Source organism: Haemorhous mexicanus, chromosome 4 (assembly GCF_027477595.1).
Source record: "Haemorhous mexicanus isolate bHaeMex1 chromosome 4, bHaeMex1.pri, whole genome shotgun sequence".
In the NCBI taxonomy this organism is placed as follows: domain Eukaryota; kingdom Metazoa; phylum Chordata; class Aves; order Passeriformes; family Fringillidae; genus Haemorhous; species Haemorhous mexicanus.
Genome location: NC_082344.1, coordinates 23540040 through 23562051, shown reverse-complemented (window position 1 = coordinate 23562051; position 22012 = coordinate 23540040). Strand labels below are relative to the sequence as shown.

At 40.8% G+C, this 22012-nt stretch overlaps 1 protein-coding gene across 9 annotated transcripts in view; it reads right to left on the bottom strand.

The window, feature by feature from the left end:
* CCSER1 (coiled-coil serine rich protein 1) overlaps positions 1 to 10712 on the bottom strand; it is a 620227-nt gene extending 609515 nt beyond the window's left edge. For 5 of the 9 annotated variants that reach the window (XM_059844116.1, XM_059844117.1, XM_059844118.1 and 2 more), the window contains exon 1: positions 10484 to 10711. The gene's annotated coding sequence lies outside the window, so the exon portion shown is untranslated. Of the gene's footprint in view, positions 1 to 9970; positions 10092 to 10483 lie in introns of those variants that run through there. The other 4 variants (XM_059844113.1, XM_059844115.1, XM_059844121.1 and 1 more) reach the window with 3 other exon arrangements.
* Positions 10713 to 22012: the final 11300 nt, after the last annotated feature.

The window sequence follows — 22012 nt, the reverse complement described above, 5'->3', positions numbered from 1 at the left end:
ACCTTCAGCTGAGCATCTGTAACTGGGACCTTTCCCTCCCTTATTACACTATGGCCAGCCAGCCCAATACACACTTCACTGAGTAGGCACAGTTTCTGTCTGTTCTTTCAAGCACCCAGGTTAGTTCAAAGCAAAACCAATTCAATTGTGCCTTCCTCACAGCAGGGTTTGTTTGGGCTTTCTATTCTTTTCTGACACCGCAGAACAAAGAGAAGTCTGGCCTTCTTTGCTTCTGCCATAGACGTGCTGAGTGTCAATGTGAACCGACCAATTAAAAAACACAATACCCGATATCTTTCCAGTCAAAAGCTGAGTTAAATAAAAGGTTCATGGCTGTAAAATGGTTGCTTGAGGACATCAGGTGAATAAGTAATTAAAAAAAAAAAAAAAAAAGCAAATCTTCAGGTGTTGTAAATGGATACAACAGAAGGGCTAAAACAAATCAATTCTCATCAAGCAGGCGTCAGTCCAACACCCTGAATAAGCGCTCCACCCACCACTTTCAAAGAGGTGATATAAAATAACCCAGGGGAAGGGAGGAAGACCATTAAAAAAAAAAAACACCAAAAACATAAAACACCAAGCCCCAAACAAACAACAACTTAAGAAGGGCACTCAGGATTTTTTTCCCTCATATGCCATTATGAATGCCAGACCTAACAAGGCCTATTTACCTACAGATTTGCATGCTGTGGTTGGTTCATTTCAATGTCTAAGAAGCTGCAAGCAGCCGGGACACATACAAGACTCCTCTCCTAGGTGGACTCTTTGATACTGATCATAAAATGCAGCCTTTCTCTCAGCCAGAGAATTTACATGAGTGTCTCTCCTCTAATTTCTCAAAACTTAATAAAACTTCAATCAATTTTTAATTCATTCCAATCTTTTGTCAAACATCCCTGAAAGCAACCAAGAAGTTCAAAAACATCTGGTGCAGCTTGTGCAGTAGGATCCTTGGACAGTAGGCTAAACAAGTATTGTTTCCATAGAAAATCAGGAGAAGCTGTTTCCTCTGTAATGTGCTTCCATTTTTTGTCCAAGCACCATAATTTACCAAAAGTTTGCAAGCTTCATTTTTAACTACTAGGACAGAAAACTAGTTTCAAGTGGAACAGAGGAGAGCCAATAACATACCAAGGAAAGGGTGCTAGAGGCACTGTAGATCAAAAGCTATTGCATTTTCTGCCTACTCCATCCTTCTTTCACTGCCATCAGCAGCTACTGCTCAGCCTAATAAATACAAACAGGAGCTACAAGCTATACCTGAATTGATCTCCATTGCAGGAAGTTGTAACAGTAGCTGAGGATCTAGACCCACATGTGTACATCTGACAACAGCTTTAATTTCCTTTCTTATTTAAAAAAAAACTTCTGTAGATTTCATATAGTTACTGGTTTTATTTATTTATAAATTAGACATAAATAGTGGTTTCTAAAAACCTACTAATAAAGAAACTAAGCAACAAAAGGAGTTTAAACTCCTTTTTTTTTTCTTCAGCTGAAGGGGAGAACCATCTTCACTGTCCTCCCAAGCCTTCCAAAAATCCTTCACTCCAAACAGTTGTTTAATTTCTCATAGTTCCTCACCTAGAGCTCATGCCTCTCTCAAGCTGTTCTGTGTCATGTCAAGTCTTGCTTTATTTTAACTATACAAACTCTTTATGACAAGGACTTAGTCTATATTTAGAAAATGCTGCAGAATATATAGTGCTGTGTAAGTGTTTTAGGGTTTCTCTGATGTTCAACTTCAGCATTTTGGACGTCACATGCATTGTCCTATGCCAACTGTAAGAATCATTACTGTGATTAGGGAATTGCTTCTTTTATACATACATTTTCCCCCATTAACTATTCTCAAAGCATACAGAATCATAACCAAACATTTATAATGCAAGATGTCAATAAAATTCAAATGAAAGCATGAGAAAATGGACAAAACCCTAAAATTTTCACCCTTTTCCAACAGTAACTTCTTGCTCACCTTCTTCAATAGACACTATCATCCTGAGGCCTCTCAAATCAAGGCTACAAATAATGTGTGTATTGCAATATACAGCTTTGAGAAGCATCTTACCCACAATGAAATAAACTACTTAAAACTGGGATAAGTAGCATTTTTTTTTGCTTTTGTCATTTTCTGCCTACCCCTGCCCCCTACTTGCAAATCTGAGAGTGGATTTCTGTTTCAATTTTACTGTTTCTGAAGCAATAAATGAAAGAAATCATGTTTTTTCTGAACCACTCACTATTCCACATTAAAAACAGCACAGCTTTCAACTGAAACCACCACTGTTGACCTTCTTCCACTGAAAATATTTGTATTTTATATACACACACACAAACACATATATGTATGGAATATTTACCCCAGACAATTTATCCCCACTTTGTCTTGGGAATATTATGTTAATATGACTTGAATGAACTTTTTAGCTAACCCATCCTGTGAGTTGCTTACTAGGATATTGACACCCTAGTCTTCTTCACCGGCTAACAGCCTGAAATTGAAACTATTACAGGTAAAAATTATACATGTCTCTTGCCAAAGAAGATTCAGATGCATAAGTTATTAGGCCTTTAGCTAAGCCACATAAGGTGGTTATTTGCATGTTCTTAGCTCATGGCAAATACTAAATGAAAAGAGCTAACTAGCAAAACAAACTATTAAAAATAGACACAAGTGCTGCAGAGCTGCAGACCTGACAGTGTAAAACAGCCTTGTAGCTTCTGGTTCCGATTTCTGCCTGTTAAAAGTTTAATCTGTAACAAAACCTATCATTAACAGACAATTGTACATTGCTCCCTTATTAAGGGCCATGAGCAAGTACTAAAGACTGGTGTGAAATTTGCTGAGATGCTGCCACAGACAGACACCAAAGCCATAATTGACCAAGATCAGGACGTTGGGATGAGGATTTAAAGACAATAAAGATTACCTTGCAGCTCATGTGACTAATCCCTAAATTTCTTCTAACACCCGTTTTGTGGTTGAGTAGAATAAAGGCAGAGAGCATTGAGAACAGAACTGCTGATTTTCCCTTCATTCCCCACCACCTCTCCTCTGTGACTTTTTCTTCACCATCTCAGCAAGTGTCTCAGACTTTGCTAGCTGAATGATGGGAAAGTAGAAAATCTATAAAATAAAGATTAGCAGGTAAAAAGAAACCATTTGTGATGTCAGCTCTTATCACCTGACAAACTCATTTCTTCATATTTCTATTATTTACTCCTCATCTACTCCATATGCATGTTTTTCACAACTCTCCAGCCAATATTATTTTCATACAGTTTTCCTAAATCTTCTATTCTTCCTTCTACTTTCCCATCATTCATCTATTTCTGAAAATTTTAAATTTAGGCAATCATTTTAACTATCCTGGTCTTTTGAATCTCTGCTCCAGCTGGACTTCATAGAAACTCAAAATGCCTTGTGTTATCCCCTTGCATAACCACCATTAGTACAGAATAGGTAGCTCTAAGTACAAAGCAGTTCATTTTCACTGAACTTATTCACATCAATTGCATTTGCAGTCTTAAACATTATAAAATTCCTACTCTTTTGGACTTAGTTATTGTAAGAAATATTCTCATAACCTAATTTTTAGAAATATTAAGAATTTAATGATGTAACAAAAACCATCAAAACAATACAAGCTCAGTAACTTTTGAAAATCAGTCCTTGAAAAAAATAAATGTTGTACAAAGCAAACAGACATACAGTAAAATATTACTTAGGGTATAATTAAGGCCTCATTAAAACCAGCAGCAGTTTTGCCACTGGGCTAAGGGGCCAACATTTCTCCCTGAGTTCACAGCCACTGCACTGAAAAAACAGGTTCAAAACCATAACAAATTAGGATGCCTGAATGTCCTACCCACAGTGTAACCTCTGTACTAACTAGCTACAAAACACTACATATTCACATAATCCAAAATTTCAATTCATGTACAACAAAACCATTTTCTTTTGCTGTTGACAGAGATGGCAGAGCCTGCTATCACCTTCCTCATACCACACCTACTTTTACACAGGGAAACAGCAAAACCAGAAGAGAACAGGAGATAGCTACATGGCTCTCCCAGCCCAGGACCCCTGACAGTTCAGTAACCTCTAACAGAAGAAATCAACTGGAATGCCTTCAAAGGCTGCCTCTGCAAGACATGCAGGTGTGCCTTCACTTGCTGGCTGGGTTTTCTTCCAAGTAGTCATTCAACAAGAAAAGGGTCTGGAACCCTCTGAGGAGAGGCTGAGGGTTCTCTAGGCTGGGAAAAATGAATCTCGAGGGAGGCCTTATCACTCTCCACAACTACCTGAAATGAGGCTGTGGCTCAGGCACCCCAAGGCTGTGGGTCAGCCTCTTCTCCCAGGCAACTATCAGCAGGACAAAGGGAGACAGCCTGAAGCTGCACCAAAGGAAGTTCACACTGGATATTAGGGAAAACTTCCTCCCTGGAAGAGTGGTTAAGCATTGGAACAGTCTGCCCATGAAAGTGGTGGAGTCCCAGCCCCTGGAAGTACTAAAACAATGAAACAAGGCACTTTGTGATATGGTTTATTGGGTACATTGGCATTCGATAAAAGATTGGACTCGATCTTAGAGGTAATTTCCAACCTTAATGATCCTATGATTCTATTATACCACAAAGTTTGTGCTTCTACATGCAAAATGAACCTAATGCATGTTACATGATATCAACGTGGACATGCCATTTCCTGCAGATACTGGGTAGCCCAACTTAAAACATCCTTTTAAAATATTAAAAGCTTAACATGTCACTTCAAGCACAACTGATACCTTACACTTAGAGCTGAAGGCATGATCTGCACTCAAGGTATTTGAGAGGTCTCAATGAATGTGAAAGAAAATACATCATCTTGCAGCATCCCTTTACTGGAAATAAATATGGAGAAAGCCACATAATTTTCCCTATTGCCATTTTCTCCCACTCACCTCCCTTCAGCAAAATCAAGAGAAGAAACATTAATATATTATTGCAGAAATTGCTTTCCAAGGCAGTTTATTAATATTTCTGAACACTTCAAATGAAATTAGCTTCTTAGCATTTTCATCCCTCAAATATATACACTGAATTCTTATTTAAAGCTTCTGTGTTAACAATGAAATAAATATTCTTGCACAGAATAAAGTAATATGTGTGGTGAAAACTAATAAAAAAAAATGAAAGGCAATCTATTTTTGGCAGGACTATTACTCTATTTCCATTGCCTCTGTGCCCCAACATGTTGAGTTGGTCATCAAGAATCTAGCCAGCATATTTTAAAGTCATAAAACCTGACAAAACAATTACCAAGGCTCCTATTCAAATCAGCAGCAATTCTGCCACTGGCCAAAACTTCTTCAAAAATAGATGGTAAAACTTTGCTCTTCTCCTTGCCAGTCATTTAGTAAAAAATTAAGAAAAAACACTGTAAATTAATAAATAAATGAGGCAGTATAGTTCTGAAAAATAGCCCCACAAATTGGCACTGCGCTAATTAAAATAAAAGCTAGAAGACACTCCAGAATTTGGAATTAGTACCTAGCACACAGGACAAAATACAAAGCACAAACTGCTGGTGTATTTGGATATTGGCAGAGTAGGCAGAGCCTGCCACCTGAGCACAACATACCTCTCTGACCACATTTTGGAGTACTGGGTGACTCCTTTTTCTCTCAGCATGAGATCTGGCTGGCATGGCACACAGTGACAGTTTAACATCACTTGGAGGTGACATCTCAACAGATGTCACTGCTTCCTAGGTAAATTACAAGGTTTGGACTATGCCACAAGCAACACACAGATGAGAAACCTGTTGAGTACTTCTGTATCCCCACCCAAATTTAAATTCCACTCTACTATACAAAATCAGTACATCACTTAGAGCTGTTATTTTCTTATTAAAATGTTTAAAGAGATCACATTAAACATGGCACATCAAACTAGGATCAGTGAAGGGGCCCAAAACAAGCATGAAATTAGCAAAAAAGTCACAGCTGGATATGCACTAGAACCAAACAATATACTTTCAGAAGCAATGATTTGCACTACCAAAATCTATAAAGGAGTGTTTTTAAAAGCTTCCTACCAGTCTGTCACAACTGGTTCTTCACACTGGAAAACAGCTGTGATCCTCAGAAGCATTACTGACTGAGCCAGATCTCAAATTCCTGATATGCTAGAGCATTATAAAAAATTAAGTGGTATTTCCTTAAATAATGTAAAAGCATCATTACATTCTACGAGTGCAGAACTGCTTTCTCTCAAACTTAACAACAACAACAAAAAAAAAATATCCAGGAAAAGCTCCTTTGCCTAGACTGAAAAAAAAATAAACCACCTGATAGTAATTAGTCTTTATTGAGAAAATGCTGCATAACTTTACACACAATCCTGTAATTGGATCTGTAACAAGTTTCCACATCTATGCCAGGTTATCAAACAAACTATATCAACACAATTAATCCATTAAGATAAGACTGTGGGACTTGGGATGCATATTCCAGTTCAACTGTCTTTATCACAAATCAGATGTGTGACTTCCACACATCACTGCTTCAATGTCCCAAGTATGAGGAAAAGAACTACACATCCATATCTCAACACTCATGTGGACCTTCACAGCAATAATCAGGGCAAAAACACAGCACCATGTGTAGGCAACATACAATGTTTGGATACAAAACCATCATCACAGATGTGGTAATCCCTCTCAACAGTGTGGTTTTACTTTTTGTGCTGAGTTACAAAACACATGAAACAAGACTACAGTGCACTTTTAATAAAAATCTTGCTTCTTCCACATCTAGGACTTGACTACTTTTACTTATTGCCTGCCTGTAACTTCTTTTCTCTTACTATAAACCAACTATCCTCTGTTGGACATTTACATTTCAGGTAAAGGCAGCAGACTTCATAGAAAGCATTATTACTATTATAATTTCATTGTCATACAACAGACAAATGATACTACAGCCTTCAGTCATGGAGTGAGTTTGTATTATCTAACCAACACAGCCCACTATGTACTGCAGTGAGAACAAACCAAGAAGCAGCAAGTAAAAGTAACCACATATTTAACTACCATTACAGCTATAGAGGTTTAATACTGATACCTGTAAAATCTACAGCTGCATCTTCCATACTCTTAACATTACAAGCCCTTGCTAAAGCACAGGAATACATATGAAATCTTACCAGTACAAATGACAAGGTACATTTTAGGTACTTGCAAGTTCTGTTATTTTACATGCCATCTCACACAGCCAGTACACTCCATAGCTAAAGTCTAACACAGAAACATATTTACCTTACCAAGGTAACCCAGTTTACTGTCACTGCAGAAAACTGTCAAATAAAGGCAATCTTGAGAGAAAAATCTGAAGAAACTGCAGTCACTTTTCAGGAAAAACACAGCCCCTATTTGCCATTATGTGTGTATTACCTTCTGTTTCCCTCCCTCCCACCTGATGATGAGCCCCTCTAATTTCAGCAAAACTATTCCCAAGGGGAAGACCTGAGGCACTGAAACTTACAACAAAGAGTAACTTCTTAGAAGAGGACAGAAGATGTAGTTCAGCTCCTCTCCACAATGAGCTGGTGGCTATTTCATTTGACTAAGTGTTCATAGGGTTTCTTTTCCATTGATATGTTCACTGACACACGAATGCTATTTCATGTTGTGCTTTAGTAGTGGCAATCAACCTCAGGAAAACCACAGTGCAACATTCACTTCTTCCCTTGCCTCAAGGGAAGGTAAATAGGTAAAAGAAGGCCTCCTCTTATTAGGAGGCCTCCAAAATTACAGTGAAAACAATCCAATTAAACACGGAAAGTATCATGGTTCTAGAATATGCAGATAGATTTATGATTTTTAAAAACTATCACTGAGTTTAATTTAAAAAACCTCTTTTCTCAGTAGCTCACTTGTATCTGTGTAATTCCTAACATTATAAAAAATATACAGTGTCCATTGTTTTTTCTAGTAGTCCAGATAGGCTAATCCAACAAAGCTGCACTATCTCTCACAAACTTTCATGGAAGAGTGGGAATATTTTCCAATGGAGCAACTTCTCTACGTCTCTTTCAGTTTACGAAACACTCAAGCAAAAAAAAGCTCCAAAACACTGCCAAATATTTCTTCAATGTCAACTTCAAAGGCTCATGTGACATTAGGTTTGAATGAAAAAGGAGAAATCCAACAACATACAGCTTACACAGCACAAGAGATCGTGCTCTCACACAACCACACGCAGACCTGAGGATACAAGATGCTTTTTCAGCATCTTCTGTGACTAACAGACTTAAAAAACAAACATTAACTCATGTAAGTCAGACATGATACATGCCCTATGTGCTGCTCCAGCTCATCCTTCTGGTACAGCTCCCAGTATCTGCTGCCCTACTCAGGCCTGCCCCAAGCTCTCCAGAAGGCAGGCCTCACTCAAGCCAACTTTGCTCCTAAAAGTCCTGCCAAGGATTAGAGCCAGGGTTACAAGACTTCACCCTGCAGGCTGACTTTCCCGCTGAACTAAATTCCCACACCAAACTATAGCAAAAAGCTGCTGCACTTAGCTTCCTTCCAAGCCAAGCTGGGGAAGTTAATCAAACTACAGGGACCACTGCACTCCAGACTCAAAGAGGTAAAGGAACCTCAGTTGGCAGAAAACACCCCTTGCTTTTATGTCTCACTTTCAGCAGATCCTGGACAGTTGTGCATTATTACCTTCTCCTGAGGCACTGCTGCCTATTTACGGGACATTGCTCTCTGGGATGCAAGAGATTAATAATGTCTCAGTCGTCATCATGATGTCTCTAAAAGGACTTTCCAAGACTAGTTCTTCCTCTGGGTTATTCTAGGCCTGAGTCAGTCCTTCCCATTTACATTTCCAAGAAAACATTCTTGAAGTATTTTTTACTGTTTCTGTAATAAATCCCTTTCTTACAGCAGCCTCAAAAATCACAGCTAAAGGAAGCTACTCCAGAGATGATCACTAATGCCAAAAAAATCCCAAGATGTACTACTACTGCTTCCAGCTAAATAAATACAAACGTTACCATCCTTTATACCAATTGCATTTGTAGTACAGGAACACATACAATGAAAAGTTGTAAAGAGGACAAGAACCCTCCTGAATGATTAGGCACAACGTCTGCGCTATCTGAGCTTTTTCAGTTCATTAATATTTCACTTTTATATATTCCTCAGCCGCTTTTACAACATGTTCCTTTCTCTCCTTCTTAAGTATGAGCAAGGAGAATTGTTTGAAGTAACTAGCAGACCTTGCCTCACATCCCTACCTCCATGCCCCCTGAGACTTTAACACTTCAAGTACAATATATACTAGACAGAAAAACTCATCTGGCATAGAGAGGCATAAGAGAATACTCTCAGTCTCCTTTCTAGTTATATTCAACTATAAAGGTGTGCAATAAGAAAATAAAGCATACTTCAGTTTGTCTATGCCAAGACACTTACTGTTGTCAATCCCAAAGGAAAAACAGAGACAAAGCTGGGAGGGGGGGATCCCTTCTCTGTGGAAGAGCAAAATAACCCTGTTCCTTCGCAAGACAACTTGCAGCAACATCCTTTCCTTGCCAAAAGTCAAAGACAATCTCTTTAGCTAGGAGGAGCAAAACAAAAACTGTCGAGAGGAAATAAAGGATTTCCATGAACCTCTTCCATAACAAGCACTACCGTCACCATCTGCTCCACTTTTTAAGCTTGCCATGCGATTTTGGAAAGCGCATGCAGCATCCTCCAGCTACTGCCTCCGAATCCGTGGCAAAGGTCACACATGACCGCCAGTGGCCGGCCCCTACCCATTCCCATTTCTGAAACCACTTCTTGCCGTTTTTCGCTGGTTAATTCCAGATTGCTTAACACACATACACGGAGGAAGAGGGGGGGGAAACCGAAAGAAGAAACGCCAAAAAATAAACAAAAAAAAAGGGATTTCTTCCCCCTCACCTGCAGCAGCGAGGCCGGAGCGACGGCCAGCGGGCCACCGGCTGCCCGCGCCGTGTCCCCCGCAGGCCGGGCCCCACGAGCCTCGCGCTCCCCCAGGCCACCCCGCCGGCACCGCCGCTGCCCCGGGGGACACCTGCGGCCGCCACGCCACAAAGCCGCCGGTGCCGCTGTCCCCGGGGCGCCCGCCCGCCCTCGCAAATCCCCGGCGCTACCGGAGCGCGGCTGCCAGGGATCACCGCGGAGCTGCGGCACCGGCAGCCCCGATCCTCCGCCGCCCCCACCGCCGCAGCCGCGCCGCGGGTCGGCGCAGGGCGCCCGGCGGCCGCCGCCCCGCGGCCGGGGAAGGCGAGGCCAAGGCAGGGGGGCCGCCCGCGCCCCGGGGCGACACCCGCCGGATCACCTCGGCACCTGCCGAGCGGGGCGACCCGGCCCCGCCGCCCCGGGGCACCCGCACGCCCGGGACCCGGCGGCGCCCCGCGGCCTGGCGACACCTCCCGGGAGGGAACGCGTTACCTGGCCGGGCTCCTCCAGCGCTCGCCGCTCGCCGGCGGGGGCTGGGACCCTCCTGGCAGCGCGGCGCGGCACCGCCCCCGCCCCGCTGGGTCGCTGCTCCGCCGCGTCGCCCCGGCGCAGGGAGAATAATCCGTGCGGAGCGGCGGTGCCCCGGTCTGTCAGTCTGTCCGCCCGCCCGTCATGTTGCGGCCGGTGTGTGTGTGTGTGTGTGTGTGTGTGCGCGGGCGGGGAGGAGGGAGGGCGGCAGGAGAGGGAGGGAGCGATGCGGGGGCGGTCCGGGGCGGCGCTTCGCGCGGGTGCCGGTGCGGGGCGCGGGTTCCCGCAGCACGGAGCGGGGCTGCCTCCGTCTCTTGTGTGTGCCAAGGATGCTGAGCGTGTATTCTGTGCGGCTGTGTGTGCGCTTCCCCGTGTCTGTCCGTGTGTCCCCGGGCGGAGCAGCGCCCCCGGCCTCCTCGGGCGAGAGGCGAGCAGCGGAGAAGAGAAAGTCCGAGTTCCCCCCGGGAGGAACTCAGCTCCCTCCGGTGTGTTTACACTCACCATCTGCTTAGAGATTTATATGTATTTTTCCCTTTCCCGAAGGGCGGCGGAGCCCTCTGATTTCACTCCCTCGTCCTCTTTTTCCAGAGATGTGTTTTGTAATTATTTCCCGGTTCCTCCGTGGCCATCCCGGTGCATTGCTGGTCCTGAGGAGGCAATAGGGAAACGACGTTGAAGAAGCAGCTCCTCACCAAGGACAGGTCTCAGCTGCACCGGTCTAGGAGCAGGAATGATTTCCCTGGAATATCGGGCGAGGGCAGAGGTCTAATACATGGCGTTTAATTCATTACATCTAAGTTCTTTATTCAATTCAGAAAGAAAAGGTAAAACAGAGAAATAGCCATCTTCTCTGTGACTAATACTTAAGAACTATGAGTTCTCATACCTTGTTTTTCTGCCAATTTATACTGCATCTCTCCTGTATCACCCACCAAAATGAGCTACCTTACCTCATTAAGAACAATTAAGTAAAATGAGTGATGACTCAAAAGTGACAGGCTGCAGATACATGCACTATCCTCTCATACCAAAAAATAACACGCATAAAACTCCTTGTACTGAAGGAACACATGGACTTTGCTGACTTCGGTTTGGACAGGAATAAAGTGTGTTCATTCTGTAACATCTATGCTTATGCTGCAAATGCAACCAAAGAACTTTCAACTATTAGGCTACAGAACAATGCAGATTCAGAATAGAGTCAAAGAGTTTTGAGTAAAACAGATTTTTACAAAAATGCAGGTACAAGTTAGCAGCAACAATGAGGTTCCACTGAAATTCTGAGTAAGAATTCTGTGAGAGCGCAGAGGTCAGTGTCATACTTGGTATAAAAGTAACAAGGAACTGAATGCTTATATCTTTACAAAACTAAACTTTGAAACACATGAGTTCACTATGCCTAATTATATTTTAATATAACTGGTCAATCTGTTCAACAAATTCATAGGATTGTTCAGTGAAATGTGATAACCAAATCTGAAGGCATTTCTGTTTCTTCTTGGGACAGATAATAAACCTAAACCAGGTAAAATATTTTATAGTCACAGAAGAAAGTTTGGCATATGCAGCACATAGCAGCACTAAAAAAAAAAAAAAAAAAAAAAAGTGCTACATGGAGAGAAACACTTTTAGTAACTTGTCATCTGCATTTAAAAGGCAAAAGATCTCATGTGACACAGCCCCAAGAGTGTTCATTATTGAAAGTACCTACCTTCACAATATGGAATTTCAAATGAGAGTACACAGTAACCAGATGACTTTACTGAGAGGTGGTTCACAACCCACAAAGTAGTTGAGCAACTGCAAGGGCATGAGTCGTCTCAATGAAGAGGAGGGTATTTGTCACAAGTAAAATTATGGGCCTACTTAACCACTGTGTTAAGCTGAGTCAGCCTTGACTGTAGAGGCTGAGAAATCTGTGTTTTGCTGAATCAGGCATCTCCTAAGAGTCTTGCGTGATTTTTGAGCTCCATCTTCCTCCCCTTCCTCATCCTCATATTCAAGCAGAAGATTCACAGAGTTAATCACAATGATTAACTCAAGCTCTCTGGTTTCTGCCAATTTTCTTTCCTGCCATTGCCCTGAAAAGGCAAAAAAGCCCCTGTGATTAACTAGAATTTCCAGACATACTCACAAGTGACGCTCCCAGTGAAGCTGTCAAGGCTTTGATTAGTCCAGTGACACACACAAACAACAGAGACTAGAGGAGCTAGAGGTTGTATGGAAAAATGTCACCCTTTCCAAATTCTAGGGATTAGGAGAGACCAAAAAAGGCCTAAACATGGTCATAAGCTTAAGCATTGAGCAATACCTGTGCTGAAGTAGTATTGCTACCTGAAGTCTCAGCAGATAGCTATGGGAGTTATTGGAGGAAGAGCACTTGTGGTCACCACACCCCAGATCTCCCCAAGCACATGTAACCCAATTCTCTTTTCCCTCCAGTTTCCTACTGGTGTGGCCCTGGTTACTTCAGCCAAAGGCCTCTCTTTGAGACTATGATAGGGTGTTTCACCAAATTCTTCATTAGGTTTTGCTAGCACAACAAAGGCTTAAAAGGAAATTTCAGATTCAGAGGTGCATATTGACCAGGATCGAGACATGAGATTTCATTCACTGAGATGTGCCATGAAAGTCATTAGAGCTGACATGTCCAATTCCCTTGCATCAGGTGTCTGCTCTCTGTATTCTCTCCATATTCGTTCCTTGTTGCCTAACCAAGGATTTCACATTATCCTCGTGATTGATGCTGTCTCCCTCCGAAAATAAGAGGGAATAACAGTTTTTGTACTTTTATCTCTTTATGGTTTTGTTTCCACATGTATGGTCTCAGCATAGGCAGGCATGGGGGAAGCTGAGACATGTGAGATCAAACTGGTTTCCAAAGCTTTGTCCATCAGGGTTGAGCATGTATCCCTGTGTGACCTTCTTGAAGGTCTCAGCCCTTGACCAAAAAAGCACCTCTTTATTCTCGAGAGAAGTCTCCGGGCACAGAGAAGCCCTAGTATGTCTTATTCAATTGACCAGATATGCAGTGCTTCCTAACTGCATTAATTTTGGGTCTGGCCAGAGCTATAACAACCCTTGGGAATAAATCAGATTAATTTCTGGTTTGTAGGAGCATTTTATGACCCTGAAAGGAACCGGTTTTGGAAGACTGGTATGCTGGAGGGGCTAAGTATGCCCAGCAGTGACTTAGGACCACAGGCTGGGAGAACCTTACCTTGGCACTGGGGTACACTGAGACATGTTGGGAGGTCCAGGGGATGTATGGACTTGACTCAATGTTTTTCTCTTGCAGTACTGTTTGAGCCAGGTTGGCATTGGGGTTGTTGTCATACCATCATGAGCATGGAGCACTCTGGTCAGGTCCTGGTTTACCTTACCATCAGAGCAGAGGACAAAGAAAGCCTCCAGTACCAAATTGCTTCCACTCTCCTTTCAAGAGACATTTGTTCAGTGAAGCATTGTCACACTAATCAATATCTATTAGTTTTGTATAGCATATGATCATATCCACTTACACCTTTGGAGCAAGGATTAATCGAGTGACCTTCCCCTTGCTGTATAGCTCCATGTATGTGTAATGTACTGAATAAATACTGAAACCAGACAGTTGGTTAAAAGCTATGAATTTTATCATGCTAACACTGAAACCTCCAAGGAGGTTCAAGTCCACTTTAGTTAATCATAAAATAATAATAATCTGAATCAGTTTTTGAGTTAAGGTTCATGCATTTTGTTTCCCCACTTTTAAAAAGGCTGTAAATTGATTTATACTCTGTCTCTAGCACCAATGGCAAAAATGACACCACTTTCTAGAGCTGTAAGCACCTTCACTACTGAAGCCAGAAAGAACTATTACAACTAGAAATACAGAATTTCTATTCATTCAAAAAGATAGATGCTCCTTACACTTCAAAATTCAGTTTAATAAATTGAACAAAGAAATGTTATTTGACTCCCAGTGGAGAGATAACTGACACGGTATTATCTTTGATGAAAAATCTCCAGTTTGGCACTAAAAAAGGATCAATCCCCATACCTGTACTTTTCTTTGTTTAGTCTGTTAGAGCACCTCATCTATTTTGGCTTTATTGTTTCCTTTCAAACAGTTAATGCAGATATTATCATTGTTCATTGCTGGAAATTGTGATGCCAATGAATGTATAACTACCACAGAAGAGCACCAAAAGATTTCTCTTTAACAAACCAGCTTTGTGAATATATTTACCTGGTTAATCTGATTTCAAACACTGCCAATATGCAAGTTGCTTGCTTTGCTGTTATCAGTATCATCAAAAGTGTAAAAATCTTGTCAGCTCTGATATTCATCTAAATTAGATTAGTGGTAAAGCTTGTTTACATGCCCATAGAGAAACATGCTATAACTGGAGAATTAAGTTTTGTTTATTTAGTTCAGTGTTTCACTGGCAAAACTGTCTTGGTAAAGAAAAAAATGTTATCGACTTGGAGGCCTGTTTCCCCAGTAAAATCTGTGCACTCTGGCTGAGGAGCTAATCCTGAAGTAGGTGAGCCAACTTCTGGTTCTCCATTGTAATCCCCAAAGCTTCACATGGATACATAAACCTGAAGGACTCCAAAGGGCTTGAGCACTGTATTTTCACAAACAGCAGCTAATAAAAGCCTCCAATGGCTGTCCTGTGTGTTTCCATGCCTTTTGATTTGAATGATGGAAGTCTGTGTGAATGAGGTTTTACTTTTCATTCTGAACTCTTCCACTTAGAGGATCCCCATGACAAAATATTTTGGTCCTGCAGGCTACCAGGGTTTATTTGTACATTATCTGTTCATCTTTGTAATCCTACTTAAATTGGGGAAATATTCTGGTTTGTCTAGGGATTTTTTTTTACCGATCATTTTTTAACATTTACATGTTTAGCAAAATTGAAGTTGACAAGCATTCTTTCCAGCCTTGTTATTTATCCATTGTATAAAATAGGAAAAGGAAGGAAATCTGCTGAAAGGGAAAATTTTATTTCTATTTGTAATAGATTGAGTGCTAGCATTGAAAACATAGTCTAAGCATGGTATTCTGTATCAGAAAATAGGCGACTAAAAAAGAATAATATGTGCTGCATTTTATGATATCTGTGACTCCAATACATCATCACAGCATGAGCTTTCTTCAGTATCAGTGAACCTGGGAGGGCTGAGCAAATTCTGCATTTAAAGTTTCATTAATTCAGTTTGTCTTGGGCCAAAATAGCACCTCAAGTTATTCAGTTTGTATGGAATTATTAAAGTTTTCCTCATGCGTTTAGTGAGTAGCAACTTCGCTGTTTGCAGACAAAAGACCAGAGACAAGAGCCAAAAAAGAGAGGCAGACATCATCTGAGATTATGCAGAGGAATGCAGAATATCCAGCTGTAAACATTAATACACCAACACATATAAAGTGCACACATATATTATGTAGAGAAACACCTAAAAGACCAGTTATTGGAAAGGCTTCCAGCACAGATGGGCCCTTAGTCTATTATTGCAGCTGTTACAGACACTCCATACCACAGGATTTTCTCAGTACCATCCACCCATACAGAGCAAAGCCAGATTTCCAGCACTACCTTCCCAAATTCTCCTTTTCACTTCTACAGCCGTACTTTTAACTTCTCCCCTGAAACACCCACATTCTACTAGTGCCTATAAACTGATGCAGACTTCACAGAAAACATTTGTTTATCTAATCCTTCAGATGGTTAAATTAAAAAAAAAAAAATTTCTCCTACTAAGAATGTCTACAAAGCCTTCAAATATTGGTCAAAGTATAAGAATTAATGCCAAAATCAGAAGAGCATGTCATGAATTCTATTCTATTCAACTGGCTTGTATGATGAATAACCAGCATCTTGGCAACACCCAGAAAAATGTCTAAGCTCATTCAGTTACTGATGTTCTTCCACACAGCCTTTCAGCTAGGTGTTCAGGAATAGGGATCTACCTGAAAAACTGACTAGAAATAAATATGCATTAATTTCTGGGTTCTACCAGTCACACTGGGAAGAATTTGGAAAACTCAACTTGGATGGTCACCAGTGCTTTTTCAGGGAGGCAAAGGATTCAGTTTTTGCATAAAACACCAGCTCCATATTTCCCCAAGGACAAGAAAAACCAGAATTTTTACATCTTTAGTAGTCACACAAACCAACCAGTGGCAGACCTCAAATATCATTACAACAGGAAACATATGCCCAAGTTAAAATTAAACCTTTCTAGACTTAACCAAAACTTGGAAATTTTTAATCCAGTTGTCAGATTACATATGAAATATTGCACTAGGGTGTGTCTGAATAATTAATGTGCACATTCCTGAGCCCCGTCTGAGGCTGCAGCTAGAGAATGGACTTAGGGAACTAAAAGAACTGAGAGTATTGAATTGGCAGTCCCTTGCTGAACTGGGTTAGAGAAAAAAAAAAGACAAAAAAAAACCCAACAAAACAAAACAAAACAAAAAAAAAACCCCACAAAACTTTGTCAGCCTGACCTCATTGCCCTTCCCATAGCACCACCCTTACTTGGTATTTGCTGCCACTCATGATGCAGTCTCAGGCAGGTCTATGTAAATGTGAGATTGCATTTTTACAGAGCAGCATTTGCATGGAAATATCCCAATTGGCACCAAAGTCTAGAAGAGGTTAGTACCTTGCGTTTCACTTCAGGTTTCTATTACAGCAGGGATGGGTTTGCTTCATCAGCCACTGCACTGGCTGGTGTGATCACAAGGCTCGAGGAGAGAAGGCATTGAGCCACCAGGCCTCACAATGTGCAATCAAAGTGAGACACAAAGACATGCTAAGATGCCTCCATTTCCACATTCATGTCTATTATGCCTAGATTCATACTTGGTATTTATGAAAGCAAGGGCATTTTCTTTATTCAGACAACTCATTCTAATGTCTCTTTCCAAGTCTCTATCAAAGACAAATGCATGTTGTGATTTTGATTTAAGTGCAAGGTCTGCTGCTAGGGGCTGGAAATCTAGTCTGCTTAATGAATTTATTAAACTTTGTCTTGCATCCTAAAGGATATTTATTACTCTATGGAACACTCTATTATTACACAGTATTATTTTTATGGACATCACAAGCACCCATGATGTGTAGCTCCACTATAGTCAGTATGAGAAAAAAAATCAGCACGCTTCCCCAAATATAGAAATGCTGAGTGTTGCCTCATGCACTGAATATTTGAACAGGCTCGTATTTTGGCTCAGGTCCCTAAAGCACATATCCCTTCCTAGGAAACATGCATCTGGAAAAGAGAATCTGTGTTAACAGGACAAGTCTGGTGTTCAGCAAGAGGCACCAGCTCCCTACTGCACTTCTCCTGTGGAAGTTGCTATTCAGTTGGTGATTGGTTTAAATGACCTGAAGGATGACACCAGAAAGGTCTGTTAACATCACCCTAGGTAATTTCTTAATTTTTGCTATTTATAGTCACATAAATGGGAGAACTGCCATTAAACAGACACATTTTCAGTAGTGGGGATTTCAAAAGCTTTAGCAAATGCAGAAGCATAGGGGATGTGTGTAGAAAGGTACCAGAAATTGCTGGAGTTCAGTAGTGCCCAAACATTATCAGACAGATGCCCTTCACAAGCAAATAATTAAGAAAAATTGTTTAAACACAAAACTTAATTTCATTAATATATAGTGACAATAATTCACACATTACATTTTCTGACTTTCATGTCCCTATTTACTCTTCCCTGAGTATACTTTTCTATTCATCATTACAATCTTCAAACCATACACAGACAGTAAACAGGATCCCTCTGAGATACATGTAGAGAACAGTTATGAAATAAACACAGATATTTCTTACTAGCTCTATTTAGTGTTCAGATTACTTTAACACATCAGTATCTAGGCCATAGGCATCTTAGTGCCATTGGAGCTGACATTAAATAACAAATGGAAAACGAAAACCTGAGTGTTGCAGCAAGTAAAACATGCCAGTATATTAAATATGTGTTCATTAAGACACACACAGAAGTGCAGTGTGTTTTTCCCTCCCAAGGGCAACAGTAAGTTATGCCTCAACAAGCAGCATGGATTTATGTCCCTAAATGCTTCTCTCTTCAATAAACATTTGTATACCTGCCATGAGGAATCATATGTCCTTTAGTTAATTCTAAGATACTGAATTAATCTTTAAAAAAAAAAATTAGATAATTCTATTCATTAAAGGATTATTCTTTAAAAACCACTACAGAAGAACAAAGTATTTTTTTCTATACTGTAGGTATAGGACATTTTTACACAAACCTGTGGTTTCTGTGCTTTGACCAGATCCTATGTTTGAAGTAATATATAGAGGATTCTTTCAGGCAGAAATTGTATACTGGGCCTGTGGTTTAGCCCAGCAGGATTCTGGTCTTCATTGCCAATCCTGGGGAATAAGTAAGTCAGAGATTCTGGAGACCATATAGGAGCTAGGGACCTAAATCCTATTAAAATACCAGAAATTGGATACTAACTCCCACAGACTTCCACAAATATTCCATCTGAAATGAACATTCTTCTCAAGACTTTCTTTTGAGTTTGTATTTCCTCTTGCAAAAGTGGAACCTCTCAAAATACCAAATGATGCCCACAGATTTTATTTAGAAATTATGATCATCATCTGATTATGTAAGACCACAACACCTGAACCCTTGTAAAGAAACACTGACTTAGTGAAAGAGAAAGCTTGTTAGGGAAGCTGCATGTATTTTGCTAATACATACATGAAGAACACAAACTTGTATATGCTGAACCTGATGGCAAAGGTCCTAGTAATTTTAGTAGGAACAGCACTGGACTCATATCATTGGGTGAATTATCTAAAACCACAGTATTAAACACATTCCCTATGTAAGGTGAGCATATTTTTAAAATCCCAAGAATTTCTCCATGCCTCTTGGAAAATAAAATGGAATTTAGGCCTTAGCTAATAGGATCAGAGCTGGGCTTGGAGCTATATATTTTTAAGCATCTGTAGCATTAATAGAACATAAAATCCAGATGGGAGGACGATTACATTCTAATAGCTTTTATAAAAAGCTAATTACACATATTTGGGGCCTGATCCAAAAACTGTTTAAAACACATGAAGGGAAAAAAAAAAAGGCGCAGTTGTCTGCAGAAAGCACCTAGAGTTACTGAACTGCCACTCCTTAAAATTGCTCACACAGTAGTAAATGTGGCAATAAAGATGGAGTATTACAATTTGTTCTTCTGTAATGATAGCCTTCTAATATTAGAAAAAGCATAAAAGATATAAAAATGTCTTTTAGAACTCTAAACGTTCTAAATCCACAAACACATAGAGCCCATCTCTGTGATTAGAAGCAGAATTTTATCCTATTCCAGCATTCCACAGCAAGCTTTTCCACAAAGAGAAGCACTAAACAGAACAAATTATTTACTATTTGCAAGTGGAGAAGTGCATCTTTAAAAATTACTTAAACTTGCCTTCAAAACGCGTGCAGAAATTTCTGAATTATCATTGATAGGATAAGCTGTGTTCAAACAAAACTCACTGTCAGGCTCAACTATCAACACCACTCTGCTTTAGCTCTTAAATAGTGCGAAAAAAGAGGGTGGGAGAAGAAAGGCAGCAGAAGTGCTAATGCAATTGTTTGATGTGTGTCTGTGAGAGGCAGTGAGGAGGAGGCAGGCGCTCTGCTAGGCAGGCTGCTGCCAACGGGAATCACAGGCTTTGTGCCTCTCCCTCGCCTCCTTCAGTGGAAAATAATTACAGCTGCTTATAAAAATCACACTGTTGATTTTTATTGGTCTAATGTTGCTATTTCTTACATCTCCACAGAACTGGCTGTTTTCCACTCAGTCATTTTCCTACCAATTTCTGTTTGCTGTGGCCAGTGAAGAGCTGTGAGGGTGTCCGCCCCTGCACCATTCCACATGGCAACGTGCCAGGCAGAGTGACTGACTTCACTTCAAAACATTTTCTGTTTAATTAGTGTGAAAAAGCCCAGCAACCCAATTATCTGAAAGGACCTCACAGGTTCTCTTCACAGCAAGGGAAATAATGCCACTGGATGTGCTCTCGTGTGGAAATACCTAGGTTGTTCCAGCAGAAGAGTGATCAGGTATTTAACAGTGTATTCCTAGAACAGCCAGTTCGGCTTTAGTTCTTGAATTCCAAAACTAGCCTGCTAAGAGGATACTGCCTTAGAATTTCAGCCCTTAAATCCTGGGTTCAACCATTTTCTCCTAGCCTGCTGCCCGCACTTTACCTGTGCAGAAAATAGGTGGCAAAATCTGAAGCAGGTATATCCTCAACACAGCACTATTAACACAAATGGCAGGCTTTTCAGCATCTTTCTTGGCTCTAACATCCTCTATCTACCAAAATCAATTGGAAAATTACCTCTGACTTCAATGTCGGGTTCGCTGCAGTCTAATTTTGACTTGGACTTGATCCAGATTCACTTATTTCTACTCCTCTAATTTAGCCAAGCATGTGAGTTGGGCTGAGAGCTGAAGCTGTTCTTGCAGCAGACTTCTTTTTATTCTAATGAAATGGCTCAAAATACCGGTTTTACTTTTTATAGAAACTAGTCAATTGACTTACAATTTAAGTGCATGCTTCTTAATGCATACTGAAATATTTTTCTCCTGCAAAACCGAATGGAAAAATATCCAAACCAAACATTTTCCTTTGCAGTAGAAAATCCATTAGATCAAGAGAATTTTATGTATGCATGTGTGTAGAAGTTTAGAGTCTTACACAGAATTATTTGCATCAATCTTACCATATTGTGGGGATATGCTGTCACCTAGTGCAGCATATGTTGTCTTAGATATCACGAGTTCTAACGTCATTATAGTGCAAGGATTTCATCTCCCCAGAGCTTCATACCGCCTCAATGTTTCTCACAGGCAGCTCCTCTAAGCACTGACTGTTCCTGGTCCTTGCAGCAGCCATCTGACTCCTGAGCCCACCAATCCACTCTTTTATACCACTTGTTCTTATTGGCTACAGCTGTGGCCTGTTAAGATCAGGCCTGCTTCTAATGTTTAGTGATTGGTCCAGCTGCAACTCATTGGGGGATAAGATTACCTTCTACACCACCTTCATTTACCCACACTGTATCCCCCTACATCATACATTTCTAGAAGCTCAGATTCTAGTATTTACCTAGCAGGTAAAGAAAAGATTGTGTTCAGCTCTGGTTGTAAAGCACGTTTGTGCCCACAGTTGCAGTATTTATAGAAGGAAGTCTCCTCATACTGTAGAGTCACACTTTCTTTCTTGAGATTAAAAAAACCCAAACCAAACAAAATAAAAACAGGCAGAAAGCCTCCTGGACCTCATGGTGGTCATGCCAAGGGTGAGATTTGCCAGGAAAAAGGAGGGTACCTTGTAGCTTCATTCAGAGAATGCTCCTATCCCTCAGTACTGGGCTGGCTGCTACCATGGTTTGTAAACATGGTTTTGAATGGGGAATGTCCCTATATATGCTGTAAA